The 22,026-nt window shown below is 38.7% G+C and overlaps 1 pseudogene; it reads right to left on the reverse strand.

Moving 5' to 3' along the window:
- Positions 1–20,001: 20,001 nt before the first annotated feature.
- On the reverse strand, positions 20,002–20,423 carry LOC149174122 (uncharacterized protein At2g34160 pseudogene; annotated as a pseudogene).
- Between the last annotated feature and the right edge of the window lie 1,603 nt (positions 20,424–22,026).

Raw genomic sequence — 22,026 nt, forward strand, 5'->3', positions numbered from 1 at the left:
GACTAATTCAACAACCTGTAATTCAAATTGCATGTGAAAATGAAAACTCAGAGTGCTGAAACGAAATGGAAACAACACTACAGCAGAGGGGATCTATGGCTCTCAGGTTGGGCCCTAACCTGAGAGCTATAGTCTCCTTAAGAAAACTCAGAGCTAGATCAAAATCTGCCTTCTTTATTCATAATCTGATGTTATGCCAAAACTGGCTTACAACAAGAACTAACACCGAGCTGTGCTCCAAAATTACAATAGTAATGCGAAAGTTTCAACAACCTATCAAAGGCTACGGCCTCTATACTTATGCAAAACAGTGATCCAACAAGTGTCCTTGATTTTAGGAGCTCGGTTGTCCAACTAGAGTTTAACTGCTGATCCTGTAGGACAATCATAAGTGCTGTTCCTGTAGAACAGTTGTAACTGCTGTTCCTATAGAACAGCTGGCTGCTTCTAAGCTCGGAGGGGAGATGGATTGGAGCTTGGAGTTCTTGGTGGGAATCACGAGGAATGTCCCCAAGACCGTGGACATCCTCTCCTAAAAACCAGCAGTGCCACCTCGTTGTCTCCTTGTCTCCTTTTTCGTTGTCTTTTGCTCCCTTTTAATGCCAAAACCTGGAATCATAGTGCATTAGTCACGTAGATAGAGTGCCTACCCTTCTTCCTACAAACAACATGAACAAACTAAGAAATGCATACATAAGCAATAAAAAAATGAATGGTTTGAGCAGGTAGAATAGGCCAAAATGAGCCCAAATTGTACCAAAATTGGGGCTCATCAGTTTCACCAATGACTTGAAAGACATGTCTATTGGAGGGAGGCCGACTTGTTTATTTACAGAGAGACCATAGAGGTTATAACCATATTATAATAGAAGTCTGGCAGTCCCCACACAATATATCAGAGAGGCCCTTTTTACAGTTTATCCAAGGCCAACATGGAGGTCCCACATGCTATGTTACTAATCGCAATCACAATCTTTCGAAATCCCAAAATCGCAATTCGTGAAAGTCCCGCAATCGCAAATTTTGGAGGTCTCTTTCATGCTCATAACATAGTTGATTTCCTATTTCCGACGAAGCGGATGCGATATAATATTTAAACAATCTTTAATAGATTCGTCGGGTCCACAACCTTTATTGTAATTGGCGGTCCATTGGGTCTATATCAATTGGCGATTCAGGGTCCACACCCTTATCGCAATCAGTGGTTTGGCCTTGTCAACTCTTAAGATTTGTGATATGACTCCCAACAAGGCGGGTGCAATATAACATAACGGTGTATTATAGTGGTTTAGCGGGTCCGCAATACTCATATCACATTTGGAGGATTTGAAGGCTTCAAGACTTGTGACACAGTGGATGCGATATTGTATAGGGTTGTTACCATAACCTATTTCGGGTTTGTAGTAATATCGCAATCAGGGTTTTACGTGGTGAAAACCCTCTAAGACTTGCAATATGAAACTTCTGATGCGACGGATGCGATAGTTCTTTAAAGCTTGTTCTATTTGAACAGTTGGGTCTGCAACTCAAATTGCAATCATAGATTTTCAATGTGACACATAATAAAGTGATAAAGCCGTCAATAAACCACCGATATGTTAACTCTGATGCGATGTGGACTTTTGTTAAATGGATTCCACGATTTGTTTCTTAGATTGGGTTCTTAGCTCCTTTGATAACACTGTTTATGCTCCTATGCCGATGTGTTCCTCTTTGCTTCTCGATGGCTTCTTGCTCCTGTTACTTCATGGATCTGCTCTGCTTGGCTTCACATCATTATTTAGTATCCAGAATATTTCCATATTGACATCAATGACAATATAGATCAACAAGGTCATAATATTTTAGGATATATGATCACAAGAAGCAAAGCTTCGTGAATGCTCCTAAAATCTTGCATAAAATAGGTCATGTTGGCATATTTGCTATAACTTTTCTTATGGGAGGTTCTAGAAATTGAGACTTGGTTCATAGTGAAATCTCACTGATCATTTGGTCCAACTTTCAAATATTGGGTCGCGATATTTTAGAAGATATGATCAGAGGAAGTCAAGCTTCCTTAATTCTCCTAAAATAACGCATCAAACATGTCATGTTAGCATTTTTGTTATAACTTTTCATCTGGTAGGTTCCAGAATTTGAAACTTGAACCATAGTGAGTGGAACTCAGTTTTTAAAACTTGGCCTGTTATAATTTAGGAGACATGCCTTGAAAAATTTGTTATATTAGTTTGCATACATAGTATTTGAATAAATTCCTAAATCGTTTAATGATTCATTGGATACAAATTGTTTGATGAAATGCCCGAATGAAAATGCTGCTTTGTTGCATGGAAGTATTGTTGTAGTTGATATATGCCTATTTGCATGGAAATAATTTGATACATTAATTTATATGCAAAGTATTTGAAGAAATGCCCAAATGGTTTAATGGTTCATTGTATACAAACTATTTGATGAAATGCCCCAATAAAAATTTTGTTTTATGGTTGGGGATAGTATTGTTGTATGAGAATATTGTTGTAGCTGACATGTCTAATTGCATGCAAAGGATTTGAAAAAATTTGTTAAATGTGTTTTATTACAATTTGCATACAAACTACTTGATAAAATACCTCAAAGACAAAATAAAAAGTTGCATGATTGAGTGGTATGTTCCAGTTAGTATGTTACAAGTGGAATTAGAGCAATGTTTCTGATTTGATTTCATACAAAATGTATACAAGAGAAATATTATTTAATTGGTTGTATATAAAGTATTTGAAGAAAGGTTTACATGTAAAGTGTTTGAAAAAATGTATGAGAGATGAAAATGTAAGATTCCCCCTTGGGATACCTCAAATTTTCCCACAGGTTTTTCTAATTTTTGTTGAGTTTATTAGTGAGGAGTTCTGTCAAACAATTTGTGTACCCATGGTAGTGGGTGCACTTTTGCAATTTAATTCAATGAAAGTAAACATTGTAACATAATTGCACCATGCAAATTCCTCAACCAAACAATATATATTTTATATTAGACTATGAAGGGGTATATACCATTGTTAACATGTGCTCCAACAATAATAAGAGAAATAAGATAAGAAAACTAGTAGATTGATAACTAATATGTAACGGTTACAAAACCCATAAGGTACTAGTAATATAATCTTTTCTCCAAAAAAACTACAATATATACTCAACAAGTTATTCTCCACATACAACAAATCATCTCAACTCAATAAGATATGGAACTCAACCCTCTTATGACCAACAATTCAACCCCCAAATGACATGTTGTAACTCGACCCCAAGATGTAATAAACTTAGCCCACAAACAATCCTCTTATAATAACTAACTCGTCTAGTGAGAGAAAAGGTTTGTGTCCATTGTTAACATTTATGAATGCAACTCCTCTTCCAACATAACTTGTCCTCTAGTAAGCAAACAAACTCAACCCTCATATATTGATAAACTCGGCCCTTTTTCTGTGGATAAACTCAATCCTTTGGCCAACAAGAATCGACCTAGAAATCACAATAATAACTCGTCCCTATGCCTAGTAAGCAGTAAATATTTGACTTCCAAATGAGCCCAAAACTTGGTCCTCATGTTTGGCTTGGAAACTCATCTTGTAAAAGAGATATAGAATACCCCATATTAGAGTATCATATCAATTAATAACACTATGGAAACTTACTCCATCACTGGCATTTTATTTTTCCTTCGTCAACAATGAATCTCAATGATGAAATGTGAGTGATTCTGGTTCAAACTAGTTGGGGTGTATAGTTTCAACACTAAAACTAGCAACTAGGATGAAGGTTTCCCAAAACCCTAGACTCTTATTTAAGAGCTCTCCAAAATTCTAATTTTCAATTGAGCAAATGCAAGACTGATGAGAGACTCGTCACTTTTCCTTTTTTACAACTCATTCGCCACTTCTTCCACCTTTTTACCCCTTTATTTTAGTAAATTCACTTTAGTGGGTTTTCTCGTTTTATAATTTAAAAGTGTCTTTTTATTAGCTTAGGACCCATGTCCCCATTTTTACCACTTTATCTTTTGTAATGTCTTCTCCTAGGAAACTTGCATTCCCTTAATTATTTTTTCTTGTCCTAGCCTACAAGAACCTTATTAGGCTAATGGATCTTGTTATATGGAATTTGTATCTACGGATAAATACATTTTCCCTAAGTGGGTAGTTACACTTAGAACAACAAAAAGAAAGTGGTTTAACATTTTCCTATAATAGATAGATGAAATGAAGGAACTTACTTGTGATCTTTCGCTTCCTTTAACCTCCTTTGAATTTCTGTCATCGCTCCCACTCGAATTGAATTCGATCAATCGGTACCTATCAACAAAAATAGAAGACGACAACGATCAAGTATACAATCTATCTAATATAAATAAATGGAATCGACAACATTTAAACATATACGCATCATAGATATGAACAAGAATATGGGAAAAGGAACAAACAATTTTATTGATGTAGAAGGAAGAGTTACACCTAATGCGGTTCGATCCCGTGTCACTCATCCAGCTTTAGTCCAACCCTCATCACACCAAAAACACATCAATCCAGCAACATAACATTACATGACATGAACTCAAATCTCAAACCAACAGTATTTCTCTACAATCTTCAAATTCCAGCCTCTTGATCACTATGATGAGTGATCAATTTATAGGGAAATGGAGGTGGTTTTGTCATAAATTGGGCATTGAATGTTTTCCAAAATGGAGTTAGTTTCCATGTAGCAAGGGATGAGAGGATAGGAGGTTAATTGATCCATAGCCTATCCAAATTCGAGCTCATAAGATGGGATAAGAGCTGGGATCCTTTTAGAATGATCTAGAATCAAGGAATATTCCCAGAACCCTATGCAAATTTCGCTCATTCTTGCCCAGTGCAGGTGTAAGTGGGCCTAAGTGCACTGAAGTGCAGGCCTAAATGGGCCTACCTGCTATGCAGCATAGTTACCCCTGACCAAGGCTGCGCTGGTATCCCAAGGAGGCATTTCAGCAAGGTTTCAGGCTACGAAACTTTCATGGATGGAAGCATTCAATCTGATGACTTGTCTAGAGCATGTAGCAACTGAATTAGGGTTTGACAAGCCCTAATTGTACTAATCTGAATTTCGGGAATGATGTGCCAAAATAGACCTGTAATAGTTGCCCCTAAAGCATGAAGTCAAAAATGATAATGTCGAGTGATATGCTTTATGATGTGATGAGGAGGATCTGAAGTGGACGTTGACCTGGATCGATTACAATACATAATGTCATGATATCTTTGAATTTTTTCATGAATTGCTGAGGGAAGGGATACCCATACTCAGCATATAAACTTTTCATTACATGTACATAAATCAGATAGTCGTCTACAGATATAGACCCATGATAGGATGACCGTTTGTATAAAGCCTTCGTACAGATGATTCAGTACTCTCCTGAAATCCCAACCTAGATGGATGAAACTAGATTTGGGGTCTTCTATCTCATCCAATCATTCGCTCAAGTATGAGTCTAACCATGTGAAAATGTGATCTGAAGTCGAACATGGGGAGACACCATCTGATTACCAGCCAATGATGTAAGTTTTTAACAGACACAAGAGATATCACTGATAATGATAATGATTCTCAAGGTACTACAGTACATTCTGTATGGTGTGAATAGATGTTTTGATGTCGAACACCATACAAAGTCTTTCAGTCGAAGGCCTGTGATGTCAACCTGTCACCGGAAGCGAGAAACTTGCCATTGATGTATGCAAGCCTCAAGGTACTGGAAGGGTTTTTCTAAGTCAACTTCTTGGATAATGTGTTGATGTCGACAAGAAGTGACTCATCACAGGAGGACCTTGATGTATCCCTCATCAACGACACGAAAGGAGTGTAATGATTTTGAAGACAGAATGTGACGACACAATGTTCATGAATGGCGGTCATGAAAATGAAGGTTTATGAGTATTGCAAAGGATAAAGTTTACTAAGTGACTTCTCTTGAACATGTCGGCAACACTAAATGAATTGGCAGCATTGACCCAAAACCAAAGTGATGGATGGTGTGATAGACCATAGGTATGATATCCATCAAGCGGATAACCCAACCCAAATAGTCACAGAGATGAAGTGAAAGTTTCATGTTCAAGAGCGACTTGCTACCATAAAGTGATTTATCCCTTTTCCCATTTTCCCCAGTCATTGTTGACCAGTACCTCTTTATTTTTTAACAAGATTGAGGAGGAGAACGTATGCTTGTAGTATAATTCCACCCTTCAGGTGAATCCATTGCTATGTGATGTTTTAATGAGTCTAGCGAAGGTGAAACTTAGTCTTGTCATGATGGACAAGTTTGTCGCTATATGATGCTTTTACGAGTTTAACGACAATGAGAAATTAGTCCTTTTCATATTTAGAGAGTTTGAAAAGGGAAAAAAAGAAAACTCCACAAGTTCTTTTTTGTAAATTTGTCCCTCAAGTCCGAAAAAGCGTAAAATAATACAAGAGAGAACCTATTGACCATGTTCAATCAACATATTACTTTTTCATAAGTAATCTATCTCAGTCCAGAAAAGGGTTAAACTTATAATGAGTAGATGTTGTTTTCAATTCGTTTACGAGCTAAAAAGGACAAGCGCTCAACAACCTTTTCATATTTTGAGAGTCTGAAAAGAGCTTAAAGAGGACTCCAGGGGGGTCCCTTTTTCGATGTTTAATAGAGATCAAAAAAGAGACAAAAGTATGCTCTATGGTCAAAAGTACAATTCATGATCATGCACGTCAAATTCGCTATATCAGTTGTAAACCTGCTCAAAGAACCACCAAACGGATTAAACATACCTGTTTCATTGGTAAAAATAGGTAAAAGCTATAGTTTATTCATTTAATGAACATGAAATAACCATACAACAAGAATTTACCAAGTCATTTTCACCATTTGATATTTACCATTCAGTTTTGTGCTTTGAACTAGTTTTTACCTCGAACTTCAACAGCTGATTGTGGGAGATTTTGTGGATCATTCTTTGAGCCGACAGGACCAAGTAGGAGATCTACCTTTTCTCTTTCATTTAAGGTCACTCTCTTTCAGTTTCAGGAAAAAAATTTAGGGTTTTGGGGTCCCTAGGGTAAATATACCTCGCCCTGGGATCAACACAACCTAACACATTGAAAACTTTGCTGCAATGCAGTCAAGCAGAAGGGTACCTGCTCTGCAGCGCACTGTCTCAAGACTAGGTTTGCGCTAGGTGTAGTTTAGAAATTTGTTTCTCCATTTTTACCCAAAATATCTTCAGGTTTTTGCATGAAATGGATCCTAACTAAGCCTATGGTTTTATTTCAGACTTTGATTAGATCAGAATGGCTATTACTTGGCGTGAAAGAGAACATGAAAAATAGGATATGGTTGCCCTAAATGATCTGGGTACTATTGAGGCCCTGAGAGATTGTGTGTTACTCAAATACTTTAGGTTGTCCAGGATGAGGCAACAATTAGACCTATTGTAGTTCTTAGTTCATTCATGGGATCTAGCAAATCAAACTTTTCACATAGGGGACAAAGTGCTCCCTATATTGATTGATGACATTTACTTTCTCATAGGGTTGTCGAGACGTGGTGCCCCCATTTCTCTTTCAGGTTCTGCCCATGGGCGTGAATCAGTGAGGGATTACATTCGACAATTCTGTCGGCTAGGTATACAGCCTAGCAAAGATGGAAAGATAAGCATCAAAGAAGTTCGTGATATGCACTTGCGAACAATCCTTTTCACCATCGCAAAGTTGGCAGTTAACGCGACACTTCATAGGGCGAATAGATCATACATGTGGTATGTGCTCGAGTGTCTTGAACCAACTATGTTCAACTGGTGTGAGGTCTTACTTTATTCAATGAAAGAGCAACTAACTAAAGTAAAGAGTGTTAAGACGAAGAATTTCAACTATGGATCGATCTTAATTGATTTTACTTTAGAGATAATTCCATTGATGCAACCTCAGCATGTGACACTGAGTTTAGCTGGTCCTAGAGATCCACGGATGCAGAGATGGGTAGAGTTGATGGGTAGACATGTTGGTCAATCATCAATCACATTTTCTACTACATTCTTTAGTTGGCTCCATTGACAACATATTATTATCGAGGGGCATCCATATGCAAGGATGGATTTTCATGGAGATCCAAATTTGAGATTACCAGTGGGTGCTCAATGGAGTGCTATAGGTAAATTTCTTTGACCAAGTGTTTTTATTTTTTAAGTTTTTACATGTTTTTGTGTTTTTTTATGTTTCCAAGACTAATCTAAAATTTTTCTCATGCATACAGATGTTGGAACTGTTCGACCAATGGGTCATTAATTGGAGGTGGGTGAACCAGCGTGAAGAAATGTCGGAAGAGTAGTTCTCCAGGATTTGGATTTGACTGAGACACTGGCAGAGTTGCAGGATCATATAGAGGGGTTAACCCTTGGTATACCAGATGTGTAGATCGAGGAGTTACTAATGAGGCTACAACGCCATACTATTGGTGTACCTAGCCATTGGATGAGGCTATTGCGCATCATAGCTCAGGCAGTGACCTGTTGTCATGAGCATCATTAGATCTACTTAGGATAAATTTTTTGTATGCATTTTGAGTTTTGAGGTTAGATGACCAACATGTCTTGGACACAAATTTTTGTAAGAACTTTAAACATTTATCTATTTTACTTTCAGTGTTTTTATATGGTTATGTGCAATCCTATTCAACTATTGATGTGAATTGAAAATTTATTTTTACATATGTCGTAAATGTTTGTTTAACACATAGTTTGCTAAAGAATCAGTCAATGTGTTAAAGTTCTTGGAAATGTGTTGATATTGCATGTAATCAAAATGTCTTTCCAAGAGACGAACTCTAAGGAACATACGATAAATAGTTGGATTTCAGACAGTATAAACATTTGTAAGTTGCAGTACGACAAGTTGTGAGTCTAGCCTAATGATGATTCGACGAATGCCAAGCGAAATGGCATCAGAGAGGAGTTCGATCAATGTGCTATACTCAACGATATTGTTTGTATAACGACCGATACAAATCCATTGAAAACTCACTAACTCGCCACTTGGAGCGAATATGGCCCATGTTACAGAAGATAGGTTCTTCATACTACGACTAGCACCATCAACATAACCAACAAATGGTTCCAAAGATTCCGACATCTGCAACAAATGCAAAGCGGATTACTTAACCACATAAAAACTCTAAAAGTCACACTGTGACACACACACACGCAATCAAAGCATATATACAGTGTTTTTTACTACGCAAAATCAAGCATAGTAACGTTTGAGATACAACCTGTTTCGGGGCTATGACAATGGAGTTACATCATAATCAACTAACTCATAAGCGCCTTTTGCCAAAACACGCTTGACAATATAGGGGCCCATACATAATGGTTCAAATTTTCCTGCTCTTAATTTATCGGCTTCCTAATCATAAAGCAAGACCAGGTCTCCTTTTGAGAAAAAGCGAGGCTTGACATTGCGGTCATATTGTTCCTTAATTCGTTTCTTATGTGCTTCGTTGGCCAATGCAGCTTCACGACATGTTTCATCTAGATGGATGAGTTCTAAGAAATGTGCTTCTTCATCAGAAGTGTCGGGTAACAGGTCAATTGTGAGTTTTAATGATGAAATTTCACATTGTATGGGCAAGATTTCCTCTAGACCATACACCAATTGAAAAGGTGTGAATCCAGTTGCGTTTCTTACCGAGGTTCGGTAAGCCCACAAAGTTGAGTACAGGATCAAATGCCAGTTTCGTTTGTGAACTCCTATCATTCATTGAAGCATTCGCTTAAGGATTTTGTTGATGCCTTCAACTTGTCCAATGGCCTACGAATAATAAGGAGTAGAACTATCATGTGAAAGTCCTAACTTGGTAGTTAATTTAGTCATCATATGGTTGTGAAAATGCGAACCATGATTTGTAACTATAGCTTGTGGTACACCAAACTGTGCAACCACATGGTTGAAGAAAAAAAGAGCAGTTGTCTCACCACTGTTGTTTAATGTAGGCATTACCTTGGCCCATTTCGTAAAATATTCCACGGCAACAATAATATACCCATGTCCCCTGGCCGAGGTAGGGTTACATGTCATAAAATCAATGCCCCATTTTGTAAATGGTCCAACAACAACGATAGGATGCAGTGGTGTCAGTGGTAATCAAATTTTACGGTAAAAAATCTGGCATCCATGACAACTTATGATAGTAATAATGCAATCATTAAATATGGTAGGCCAGAAGTAACCAGCACGAAGAATCTTCTGTGTGGTAGCATAACCAGATAAATGTCCACCACAAGCACCAGAATGGAAATCATTCAAAACTTTCCCAGCTTCCTTATGTGTGAGGCACCTCCGTAAAATCATATCAATACCACGACGGTAAAGGATGTCGCCAATGATCAGATAATCTTTGGCTTGATATTGAATACGTTGTTGTTGCGAGAGAGAGGTATCGGGCCAGAAAGTTTGGGTTTGGAGATAGATCGGTATATCTCCATACCAAGGGTTAGATGATGATATCAGAAACAGAGACTCATTCGGAATTGATAATTCCTTTGTTGAGTCCATGTCAGTAGAGGGAAGGTCGCAAAGAAGCTTGGCAAAAACTAGAGATTTCTTTGACTTGGACCTGATGAATTCCAAATCAAATTCCTGCAAAATGACGATCCATTTCGAACATTTTCCCCCCAACAATTGACGTGACAAGATGTATGTCATAGGGTTGCAATCCTAAATGACAGTGGTATTTCAGAGCAGGATATAATGGCGAAATCTCTTTACAGCTTGAAAGGTAGCCAAAGCTAGCTTTTTGACGTAAGAGTACTTAACTTTCGTATCATTGAGATTGCAAATCAAATAATAGATCGGATGTTTAGACCCATCTTCTTCTTGGACTAGAACCATATCAATGGTTGTATCTGCAGCGGCAAGATACAAGAAATAGTCGTTTTGATAATTAGGGGCATACATTAATGATGCTTGGATCAGGGTATCTTTGAGAGCATCAAAGGAAGCTTGCACAACCTGGTCCCAATGAAAGGGAATTCCCTTTTTCAAAAGACGAGTAAATCCTTCAGCCATTTCAGCATAGTTGGGAATGAATCTCCTTAGAAAGATAGCCTTCCCTTGGAGTCTCTGTAACTGGAGTAAATTGGAAGGTGGAGGTAGATCAAGAATTGCCATAACCTTCAATGGGTTGAGTTGAATTCCTTCTTTAGACACTATGAAACCAAGAAAACGACCACGACCAACACAAAACACACATTTATGTGGTTTGAGTCGAATTTTGTAGTGTCGGATCGTAAAAATATGTCTCTCAAATGTTGCGGGTGATCAACCTGTCTCCGTGAATGAGCAGGTAAATCGTCTAGATAGGGTTGAAAAATGGGTTTGATGTCATGGAAGGCATAATTCATTGCCCTCTGGAAAGTTTCCCCAGCATTCTTCAAACCAAAAGTGAATTTCCTATATGTGAATGTGCCCCAGGGACAAATAAAGGCAGTTTTATATTGGTCTTCTGGGTGGATGTTGATCTAGTTATAGCTAGAAAAGCCATCCATAAATGAAAATATTTCACATTTAGCACAGTCATCAATTATTTGGTCGATAAAGGGAGCGGGATAGTTGTCTTTTGGAAAAGCATTATTAACATCCCTATAATCAACACACACTCATATTGTTCCTTGTTCCTTCATGACACAAACAAGATTGGAAACCTAATCGGTAAGAGGAACGGGGTATATGAAACCAGCATGCAAAAATTTTTCAATTTCTGCTTTTATGGAAACAACCTGTTTCGGATGAATAGGACGGAGGCACTGTAATACTGGTTTGACATCATGATACATTTTAATCTCATATTCAACTATACTAGAATCAATACCTGGCATTTCCTCATATGACCAGGCAAATATATCGTGGAATTCACGAAAAAGAGCATGGTAAGTTTCAAGTTCTGATGGAGAACAAGATTTTCCAACATGGATGTTTTCTACAATTCCAGGTTTGGTCGAAATATTGATAGAAATGGTTTCTTCGATATTTGATAAGTTTCGTTCGGAATCGACTGTGTCTATAAATACAGAATTTGAAAAGAAATCAACAATTGAAGGGTGATATTGTTAATTTGAAATATCTTCTATGTGATTTGGAAGATGGGATCGATGATGATAATCTGCCCATGGTTCTTCTTCTGTCATCATTGATTGGATGATTCCTTCATCAGTAGAAAATGAACGTGAAAAAGGATCAAAGAAAGTACCATATTCTAACAAACGATCAATCCATACAATTGGTGATTATGGATTTGTATTTGTCGCGCAAGCCAAAAAGATTGATTGTTATGCAAGCTCAATGGGGCTTAACGACATTGTTTCATTTCACATATCAACTTTGGAATTGTTGGAAATCTTCCACAAATCAGATGAAGTGGAAGATATCCTGTTACAAGTCTCAACTTTTGCGACTTCCACCATTTGTGATGGTGATGGTAGCAAAAAGGTACCCATTAGGGAAGAATCTTTGAAGAGACCTAATCCAATATTCTGAAGAGATATCAGGGGTCCGTGAACTAACGGAATGCTTCTAGTTGCCTGTAAACTAGAGGCGAAGAATGTGAGTTGATCAATTACTGTGATTCCACCTTTATGAGGGAAATCGATCATACGAAAGTATGTTGAAACCACAGCAGCCATAGCGTAAACCCACGATCTTCCTAGTAAAATGTTGTAGTCAAGGGGTTCGTCAACGACCTCAACTTCAACAGTTACAATTTTTCCCCCTAGTTCTAATTGCAGATTACTTAAAATTCCACAAGGTGTATAAGTGTGACCGTCAAAAGCTTTTAACGTTGTAGGTGATCGTGACAAAGGTGGTGAGCCAAGTATTTTCTAGCAATTCATTGACATGATATAAGTAGATTCACCCTGGTCAACAATGGTTCGGTGAATGAGTTTATTCAAAGACTTTACTTGGATCAAGAATGCTAATTGAGCTGGTAATTGTGGCGTATAACTCGCATGGTTAAAAACCACAAGATTGGAATCTGTTGGATCAATTCCACCAATTGCTGACAATAAAGCCTACTTTTGGGAGGGACAATTTTGAAGCACCTCAAGCGTCGACATAGCAGAAGGTGACTGAGCCAAATCTTCTACTATGTTATAATTTTGTGTTGCTCGAGCTTGAGGGTTGAATGTAGATTTATGAACAAAAACCTTAGGCAGTTCTATTGTTAACTCTGGTGCAATGGGTGTTGGAATGGAGTCAAACGAAGTCGAAGTCGAAGCATTGGGTTGATTCGTAGCCTGGTTATTCGATGACAATGATGGATTACCGTAATATTTACTTCATGTAGTCACCATAACATCAGTCTTAGACTTAGAGGCAAATAGCATAAGCACTTGTGAAGTGGAAGCATGATCTGTAGCAACCAAATGAGTCTCTGGGTTTGGAAAAGGGTCTGTCAACACAGCGGATGCACTAGAAGTCTTAAGAAGTTTTGAGACTTCAGAGTGGTGAGGACAGTCTCGCGTAAAGTGCTCCTCATTACAGATTAAACATGGGTAACGAGGTTTCCTAGCTGGAGAAGAGGAATCAAATGATTTATCTTGAGGGGGGGATTTTGTTTCTTTTTGGCTTTCCTCTTTTTCTTGCTTCCAGGTTGCTTTTCATTTTTACCTTTGTCAGATGACACGACATTTATTTCGGAAGCAAGTGTATTATCAGATGCACTAGAAGTTTGATTTGAAATAGAAAGTGTTTGACCAGATGGTCTACTTGCTGTTTGTGTGCTAGAAGAACCTATCACACCATCACTGGCATGAGAGTCCTTACTGGATGGAGGTGGTGGAACAGTAAAAATTGGTCTGGGTGCATTTGGAATCTTATCATAGAGCGTGCCATACTAGGGATAAATCAAGTCTAAGTATTGGGCATGAGTAATTACTTGCTCTTCAGTAACAACTCCTCCTTTAGCCACATCCTCAGTGATAGATGGCAACAAGGATTTGATAAACCACTCAGCTAAAATTTGATCGAGAACAAAATTTTTGACCATTCGATGACGACGATGCCACTCATGAATATGATTAGAAATGTGAGTAGCAGTGGTCTATTTAAATTTGGTAAATAGTTCCATTCCAGTTTCATATTTGATGGGTAACTGGAAGTGGGTTAGAAATGTAGTGGCTAAGGATGTGAAGTTGTCAAATGAAGCTCGTGGTAATTCAATATACCATTTTGCAGTCGAACCAGTAAGTGTTCGTTTGCAAAAGACGTAGTCTAACTAAATCATCATTTAGGGAGTTGGATGAATACCATAAATGTAAAGCCATAACATGGTTGGATGGGTCTTCTCCAGGGTTTCCATTGAACTTAGGAATATCATAAGGCAATTTATGAGGAATCATCGGCCACCAAGGTGCATAAAGAATGGGATCATTGGTAAGCTAATTTAAATATGGTAATTCAAGTGTTGCGACAAAAGGCAACTGTCGGTTTAGGTGAGGTTGAGCGTAACCAGGGTAAGATGGATTTGCCTGGGCAATAGACCTTTTCATACCAGCATAAGGAATCTATTGCTGGTAACCTTGATAAGGGTAGTTTTGCTGAGAAAATCCGGTATAAGGTGGTTGTTGAGCACCAGGATAAATTTGTTGTTGTCCAAACCCAGCATAGGCTTGTTGACCAGGGCCTGGGTAAACTTGTTGTTGACCAAACCTAGCATAGGCTTGTTGATCAAGTCCAGGATAAGATTGGTACTGTTGGAATTGTTGTTGTTGATATTGTGGTTTCCATGGTTGTTGATGTATTGGTTGTTTCCCACCAATGTAAATTTGACTAGGTTGTGACTAAATTAGACCAGTATAAGTCTGAGTCATCCTAGTTAATGGTAAACTGGCTTGAGGTTGTTGGATTCCATGGACAAACAGTTGTTGTAAAATGGCCTGAGAAGACTGAGTCTGTAGACCTGAAACTTGAGGGTCATAGGTTGAAGGACCAGCTTGCAAAGGTTGAGATACAATTAACTGATCTTGTGACTATGGTAAAGTTGTAATGACAGGCATAGTAGGTATGGATGAAACAGATTGCATTGGTTGTGATGGATACACAAGCCTTGGTTGAACAGGCATTGTAGGCTTCTACTGACAAACAGTCATTCCAGAATAAGTTGGACCTAAAGACGATGGGATACTGCCATATGATTGCCCCCCAAAAAATGGAGGATAAGCAAATTGGGCATATTGTTCTCCATATGGAGGTAATCCAGTGTAAAGTGGATATATTGGGCGATAACCAGATGGACCAGATTGATATTGACTTGATGGATCAAAATATCTAGTATCTGTAAGTGAAGAACCAGGTAAAATTCCTGTGGATGACATGGGTGAAGACCATGGACTAGAAGCAACACCAGAGTGACTTCTAGATAATGATTGGTAACGTAGTGGGATGGACGGAACACCATACAGATGTGAGTAAGGTGTTGTGGTAAACATCGAAGAAGTAGCGACAGTAGATTCTACCGCAGCTATAACAGATGGTACAGTCTGGGATGTTGGTTCAGCCATAGTCAAATGACCCAATAAATGTCCTAATGAATCAACAGGAGTTTGAAAGTAAACAAGATCAAAAGGAGCAGTAAAATGAGGAGTATAAGGATAAAGATAAAGCCCTGGTCCAAAATGATTTGGAGTTCTGGGTGTTTCTTCTTCAAATTCCTCTTCAATAGCAATCAAACTAGGTGGAAGGATTTCACCGTCAGGTCCGTAATATATTTCTAGTGTTTGAATCTGTGGCAAAGGGGAAGTCTCAACAGTTAAAGATGTCTGAGGATAAACCAGTCGATCGTCTTTCGGTACGAGAACAACTTCTGATTGTTCAACTTCGAGATGCAAGTGTTCTGGTAAAAGAACAACGGGTTCAAGATAAGCTTCTTGAACAACTTCTGGTTGAATCGTGACAGGTTCAGGATCAACTTCTGGTTGAAGAGATTCAAGTTCAAAAGTAATTTCTTGTTGAACAACTTTAGATTGAGGATTAAATTTTTGTTGGACAACTTCAGTTACCGTTTCACTAAGTTCACTTTTAGTGTCCTCAGATAATTGTAAAGGTTCCACTTCAATAGCAGATGTACTAATAATTGTAGGAGTAACTGGGGTCACAGTGCTTACCGGTATAGGTGACTCTGGTAAATCATATGAAGAACCAAAAGTTTGTGATGTACTAGACTCAGTTAAACGAGACCGTTTTTGCCAACTAGGTGTAGCTTTAGAGGGTAAAGGCAGTTTACTCACTGTCCTCCACGAACGATGGGGTAAAGGTTGATGTTCCTCCACGATTGCTGATTGATTTTATTACAAAAAGAAATAAACAAAAAGAGGGTAATCTAGGAAAAAGGATTACCAAGCAACTGTGAACTGCAATATACTGCCTCAGTAAACCAAGGACTTAACATACGTGCAGGCAATCTCCCCGAATGTTGTGTTCGGTGTATCACAGTGTACAAGGCGGCCGACTCGGTTACCTAAGGATGGATAGCAACCTAATGTAGTCCTCCCATATATACCTAAAAGTACGTGGAGGCCCAATCCGTGTTAGCGTTGTCTAATGCAAAACCGCACAGTGAGAGCATTCCTTTATACTTTTCGTACTATAACACCACCCTATATACTCGAAGGTACATGGACGAGCTACGATATACTTATGTACATGGAATGAGGTATCACACTCGGAATGTATCACAAATAATTAACGACAGCTGCTATGTTTAATGACATTGGAACACATCTCTAGCCTAGAACCTCTAAATGTTATGTGTTAAGTTACAATGCTCCATTAGGTTAATTGAGATAACTTTTAAGTTGATCTTGTTTAAGAGTTTGTCTTTTAGGTTCACCACGTGATGTTTTTGAAATTCCTAGAATGCAACTATGATGAGAAACATTCTTTTCATTTGATTTGAACAATGAAAACCTTAACTAAAAGGGATAGAGCAATCAGAATCTTTAATCAAAGAGCATAGAGCACATCTAATGCAACTTTCCCTATACTATTCCTACAAGCACACACAAACCTATAAATGCATAATGCATGTTTTTCTTTTCATTTCCTTTAATTTTAGATGAATAAAAGGAAACTAAATGCACAAAAAATCAATCAATACTTTTCGAAAGAAATGAAGACTTTACGACAATTTCTTTTTCAAAGAAATGAAGACTTTACGACACTTCCTTTTCAGAAAAGACTAATTGGCATAAACTAATTTTGAAAATGAATTTATAATGATAAAGAAATCCCTTAAGAAACACTAAAATATCAAGGTCAAAGCATGGCTAGGAGAGGAAACTCAAATTGATTTCAGAACCATAGAAAACATTGATCTTTCAGCAAACAACTTCAGAAGAAAATTTGGAACAAACCAAGCAAAAGGTAGGTTTTTTGGCTTGAGGAGGATCAGCGTAGCCTTGAGTGGGAGACAGTGCACTCCAGTGCACTATCTCTAAGCCAAGGGTGCTCTGCAATGCACTGTGTCAATACCAACACTGCGTTGGTCCCAGAGAGCCCAATCAGGAGACATCTAATCACATTTTTTTTTACCAAAAACACTTCAAAATGACTAAAATAAGATCATTGAAGTCAAGCAAAATCTACTAGGATGTAATATGATGAGGGTAAACTACCAGGAACGATGTTCGATCCCCAGTATGGTCGCCAATTTTTTATATGGAATTTATATCTATGGATAAATACATTTTACCTAAGTGGGTAGTTACACTTAGAACAACAGAAAGAAAGTGGTTCAACCTTTTCCTATAATAGATAGATGAGATCAAGGAACTTACTTGTGATCTTTCGCTTCATTTAACCTCCTTTGAATTGCTCTCGTTGCTCTCGCTCGAACTGAATCCACTCAATTGGTACCTGTCAACAGAAATAGAAGACGACAACGATCAAAGTATACAATCTATCTACTATAAATAAATGGAATCGACAACATTTAAACATATAGCATCATAGGTATGAACAATAATATGGGAAAAGGAGCAAACAACTTTATTGATGTAGAAGGAAGAGTTACACCCAATGTGGTTCGATCCCATGTCACTCATCCAGCTTCAGTCCAACCCTCATCACACCAAAAGTACATCAATCCAACAGCAGAACATTACCTGACATGAACTCAAATCTCAAACCAACAGTATTTCTCTACAATCTTCAAATTCCAACCTCTTGATCACTATGATGAGTGATCAATTTATAGGGAAATGGAGGTGGTTTTTTCATAAATTGGGCATTGAATGGTTTTCCAAAATTGGAGTTAGTTTCCATGGAGCAAGGGATGAGAAGATAGGAGGTTAATTGATCCATAGCCTATCCAAATTCGAGTTCATAAGATGGGATAACAACTGGTATCCTTCTAGAATGATCTAGAATCAAGGAATATTCAAATAACCCTATGCAAATTTCTCTCATTCTTGCCTAGCACATGTGTAAGTGGGCTTAAGTGCACTAAAGTGCAGGCCTAAATGGGCCTACCTACTATGTAGCACAGTTACCCCTGACCAAGGCTGCGCTGGTGTCCCAAGGAGGCATTTCAGCAAGGTTTCAGCCTAGGAAACTTTCATGGATGGAAGCATTCAATGTGATGACTTGTATAGGCCATGTAGCAACTAAATTAGGGTTTGATGAGCCCTAATTGTACTAATCTAAATGTCGGGAATGATGTGCCCAAATAGACCTGTAATAGATTGCCTTTCTTATGCCTCCTAAGTGGATCAAGATATTATAGAAAAATAATTTTATGCAAGTAAGGTTAAGGTAAATTTTGTAAGGGTATGTGATAAAGCGGTATCAAAGCTTATTTTCAAGCCAGTAAAGGAAAAAGAAAAATTTTGAGTACTACATAACCTTTGTGAGTCATTGGGGGGACTTGGTATGTTACACTAAGACACCTTTCCCTAAATTATTTCCCACTAAGTCACCATTCTCACAGACACCTATAAATTGATGGGATAACTTGGAACATGACACTTCCTCTTTGGGGGTAGAAAAAAACTCAATATGGTTATCCATATAACAATCCCTAACATAAGGAGCTAACTTGTTTATGGGAGTTGATCTAGTTAGACATTTGAAGGTGTGCTTTGTGTGAAGTATTACTATTCCCTAGCATTAGGTATGGTCCAGTATGTCGCATGTTGTCGAGAAATCAATGTAGATAGGGTTTGATTCCTCTTTTTCTTGATAATTACATGTGATTTTGTGTTGTATTTTAATTCTTTGCGATTTCCTCTTTCATCAAGAAATTACCAAATCAATTTGTATGAAGATAACAAGAACAAAAGACAAGATATAGGCTCTTAGCCTGTTGGAAATACTGAGAGGGGGGTGAATCAGTATTTCTTACTATTTTTTTTTTTTAATTGTTCTAGTGATTGCCAACAACCTATATAGATATGTATATGTATACACAGAACACAGAAATCAATAGTTGAATTTAATGATTTTATTAAAACTCAAGATAGTGCAAAGAAATAAATACAATATAAGTATAAATCTGATTGTGAATAGTTTCCAAGCTCCAACTTGGACTTTAGTGAGGCTCCAACCTCCAGAGCACCAAATCTATTTTGCAGTGGTTCTGCACTTAGGAGCACCTACCCCAATGACTTCAGTCCTATTCAGTTCTGAGGCTCCTTGGGCTCCAACCCAACCTTGGTATAAATAGGTATGCTACTGCACTCTATTCAGCTGAGGTTGTCTCACTCCTGCTCTCCTGCTTCTACTGCTTCTGCTGCCTCTACAGCCTCCGCTGCTTTTTCTGCCTCTTTTGCCTCTACTGCTTCTACTATCTCACCCTTGGGTTCTTCACCACCATAACCGCACCAACAATTCTCTATTTCTACTGTTTTATACATTCCCATGCCTTTGTCCATTCGTTTCCGCTTACACCGTCTCTTAGGCTTCCTCCTCAGTCACTGTCGTTTCCTCTGACTCGCTTGATCTTTCAGCTTCCCTCTCTTCAGCAACAACAACCATCAAATCATTGAACTGCTCTGATTTTCCCAGTATTATTTCAACCTTTGCTTTCTGGAAGGGACGGCCTCTTGATTCATCTCTCATATCAATGGTAGATGTTGAGATTTTCTTTCTACAACTAGACCATTATTCTTCAATATCTTAGCAACAGTAACCACTGTGGCAATGGCCATTCCTAAAGTAGATAGCTCCACTTCTTCATGCTGCTGCATATACCTCTTGGTGAGGTTGACATAGAAGAAGAGCGGCTTCTTGGTATTGGAGACTTGAATCCTGTTTTTCTTGTGAACAACATTCAGATCCATGTTTCCAACTCGCTCAGTGATTTCTTCCACGGCCATTGTTCCTGTGCTTTTCTCTTCAGGAAATTTTCCCCTCTTAATACCTCTGCATTACTTCTCCACCTCCATTGTTTTATTCCAAAGACCCACGTAATCGCGCCCATATTAGCCTCTGCCGCATTCGTAATCGCAGCCGTTGATCACCCTCATCCAACGGTTCCCACGTCGCTATGGCCTTTTGCTTGCACATTAAACCTCGTGCATCTCCTCACCGTCCGATCAAACCCCGCCGCGATCAGACAGCAGTCGCACCTTTCCTCGCCAAAACCTACATACGCGTTAACCTACGGGGGCGGCGGTTTTCATCTGCCACACATCATATTTTGATTGGATCGCTGGCCCTTGTACGTATACCATCGAACCCCGGTGGGCGGTGCGGGGAATACCGCTTACCACCTACATGTACGTCTCCCGCGCATTGTCGTCCGCACATCTTTCGCGTGTGACAACCATTGGATCTACTGCTCTTTGATCTGATGGCTCACATTCACTCTCGTTAACCTGCGTGCATCTTTATCACCCGTGACTGTTGGATCTGCCCGTCGTGCTGTATCTGAAGTTTTGTATCCTTTCATGTCGTATCCTGAGGACGGAGGTAATCTATCACCAGCAGCAGCACGATCATATGCACAGCCATCACTGTTGGCGCGGCGTGGCTCCTCGCGCCTGTTCTCTCCGGGCTCATAATCGTTCCCTCCTCCTCCTTCGCTGTCTGAGGGTCTCACCACTAGACTGCTAACACTCCTGTAGACTTGATCTCTCATTCCCATCATCACCTCTACTCTTTGCTCCTCTTCTTCAGCTCTGTCTGCTCCTCTCATCTCTATCTGCTCCTCGAATATTGCCATATTGACATCAATGACAATTTGTGTCCAACAATCACCCCCTTTGTTATTGATGGCAATATTCTTTTGCTTTCTCCCCCTTTAACATCAATGGCAAAGGGATGCATATGGACTCCCCCTGTCAAACTACTCCCCCTGTCCTGCTACATCTTTATGAATGAGCTTGAGTGATGATAAAGAAATAACCCCCATCTTTTGACGCAAATGTTCGAATGCTTCTCGAGGAAGAGGTTTTGTGAAAATATCAGCTATCTACTCCTTAGTACTGATATATTCCAGGACGATGTTTTGTTCAGCTACTTGCACGGAGGAAATGATACTTGATTGGTATGTGTTTGGTTCTTGAGTGCATCACAGGATTTTTGCTGAGACTGATAGCACTTGTTTTGTCACAATAGACGGAAATTGGTTGATCTGTACATATGTCGAGATGTTTTAGAGCTTCCTTCATCCATAGTATTTGAGAACAACAGTCTGTTGCAGCAATATACTCATCTTCGGCTGTGGATAATGATATGGATGACTGTTTTTTGCTGAGCCAGGATACCAAACAGTCTCCTAGGAAGAATGCATTTCCACTAGTGCTTTTCCGATCATCTATACTTCCAGCCCAATCAGCATCGGTGTATGCAGTTATAGTCAGTGTTGAGCCCTTTGGGTACCAAAGACCGAAATCAGAAGTTCCCTTCAAATATCTGAGAATTATTTTTACAACTAATAAATGGGATTGTTTGGGAACAGATTGAAATCTTCCCACC

The sequence above is a fragment of the Pinus tabuliformis genome, chromosome 4_1, assembly GCF_031772625.1.
Source record: "Pinus tabuliformis cultivar Carrire ecotype Pingquan chromosome 4_1, CPIR1, whole genome shotgun sequence".
Classification (NCBI taxonomy): domain Eukaryota; kingdom Viridiplantae; phylum Streptophyta; class Pinopsida; order Pinales; family Pinaceae; genus Pinus; species Pinus tabuliformis.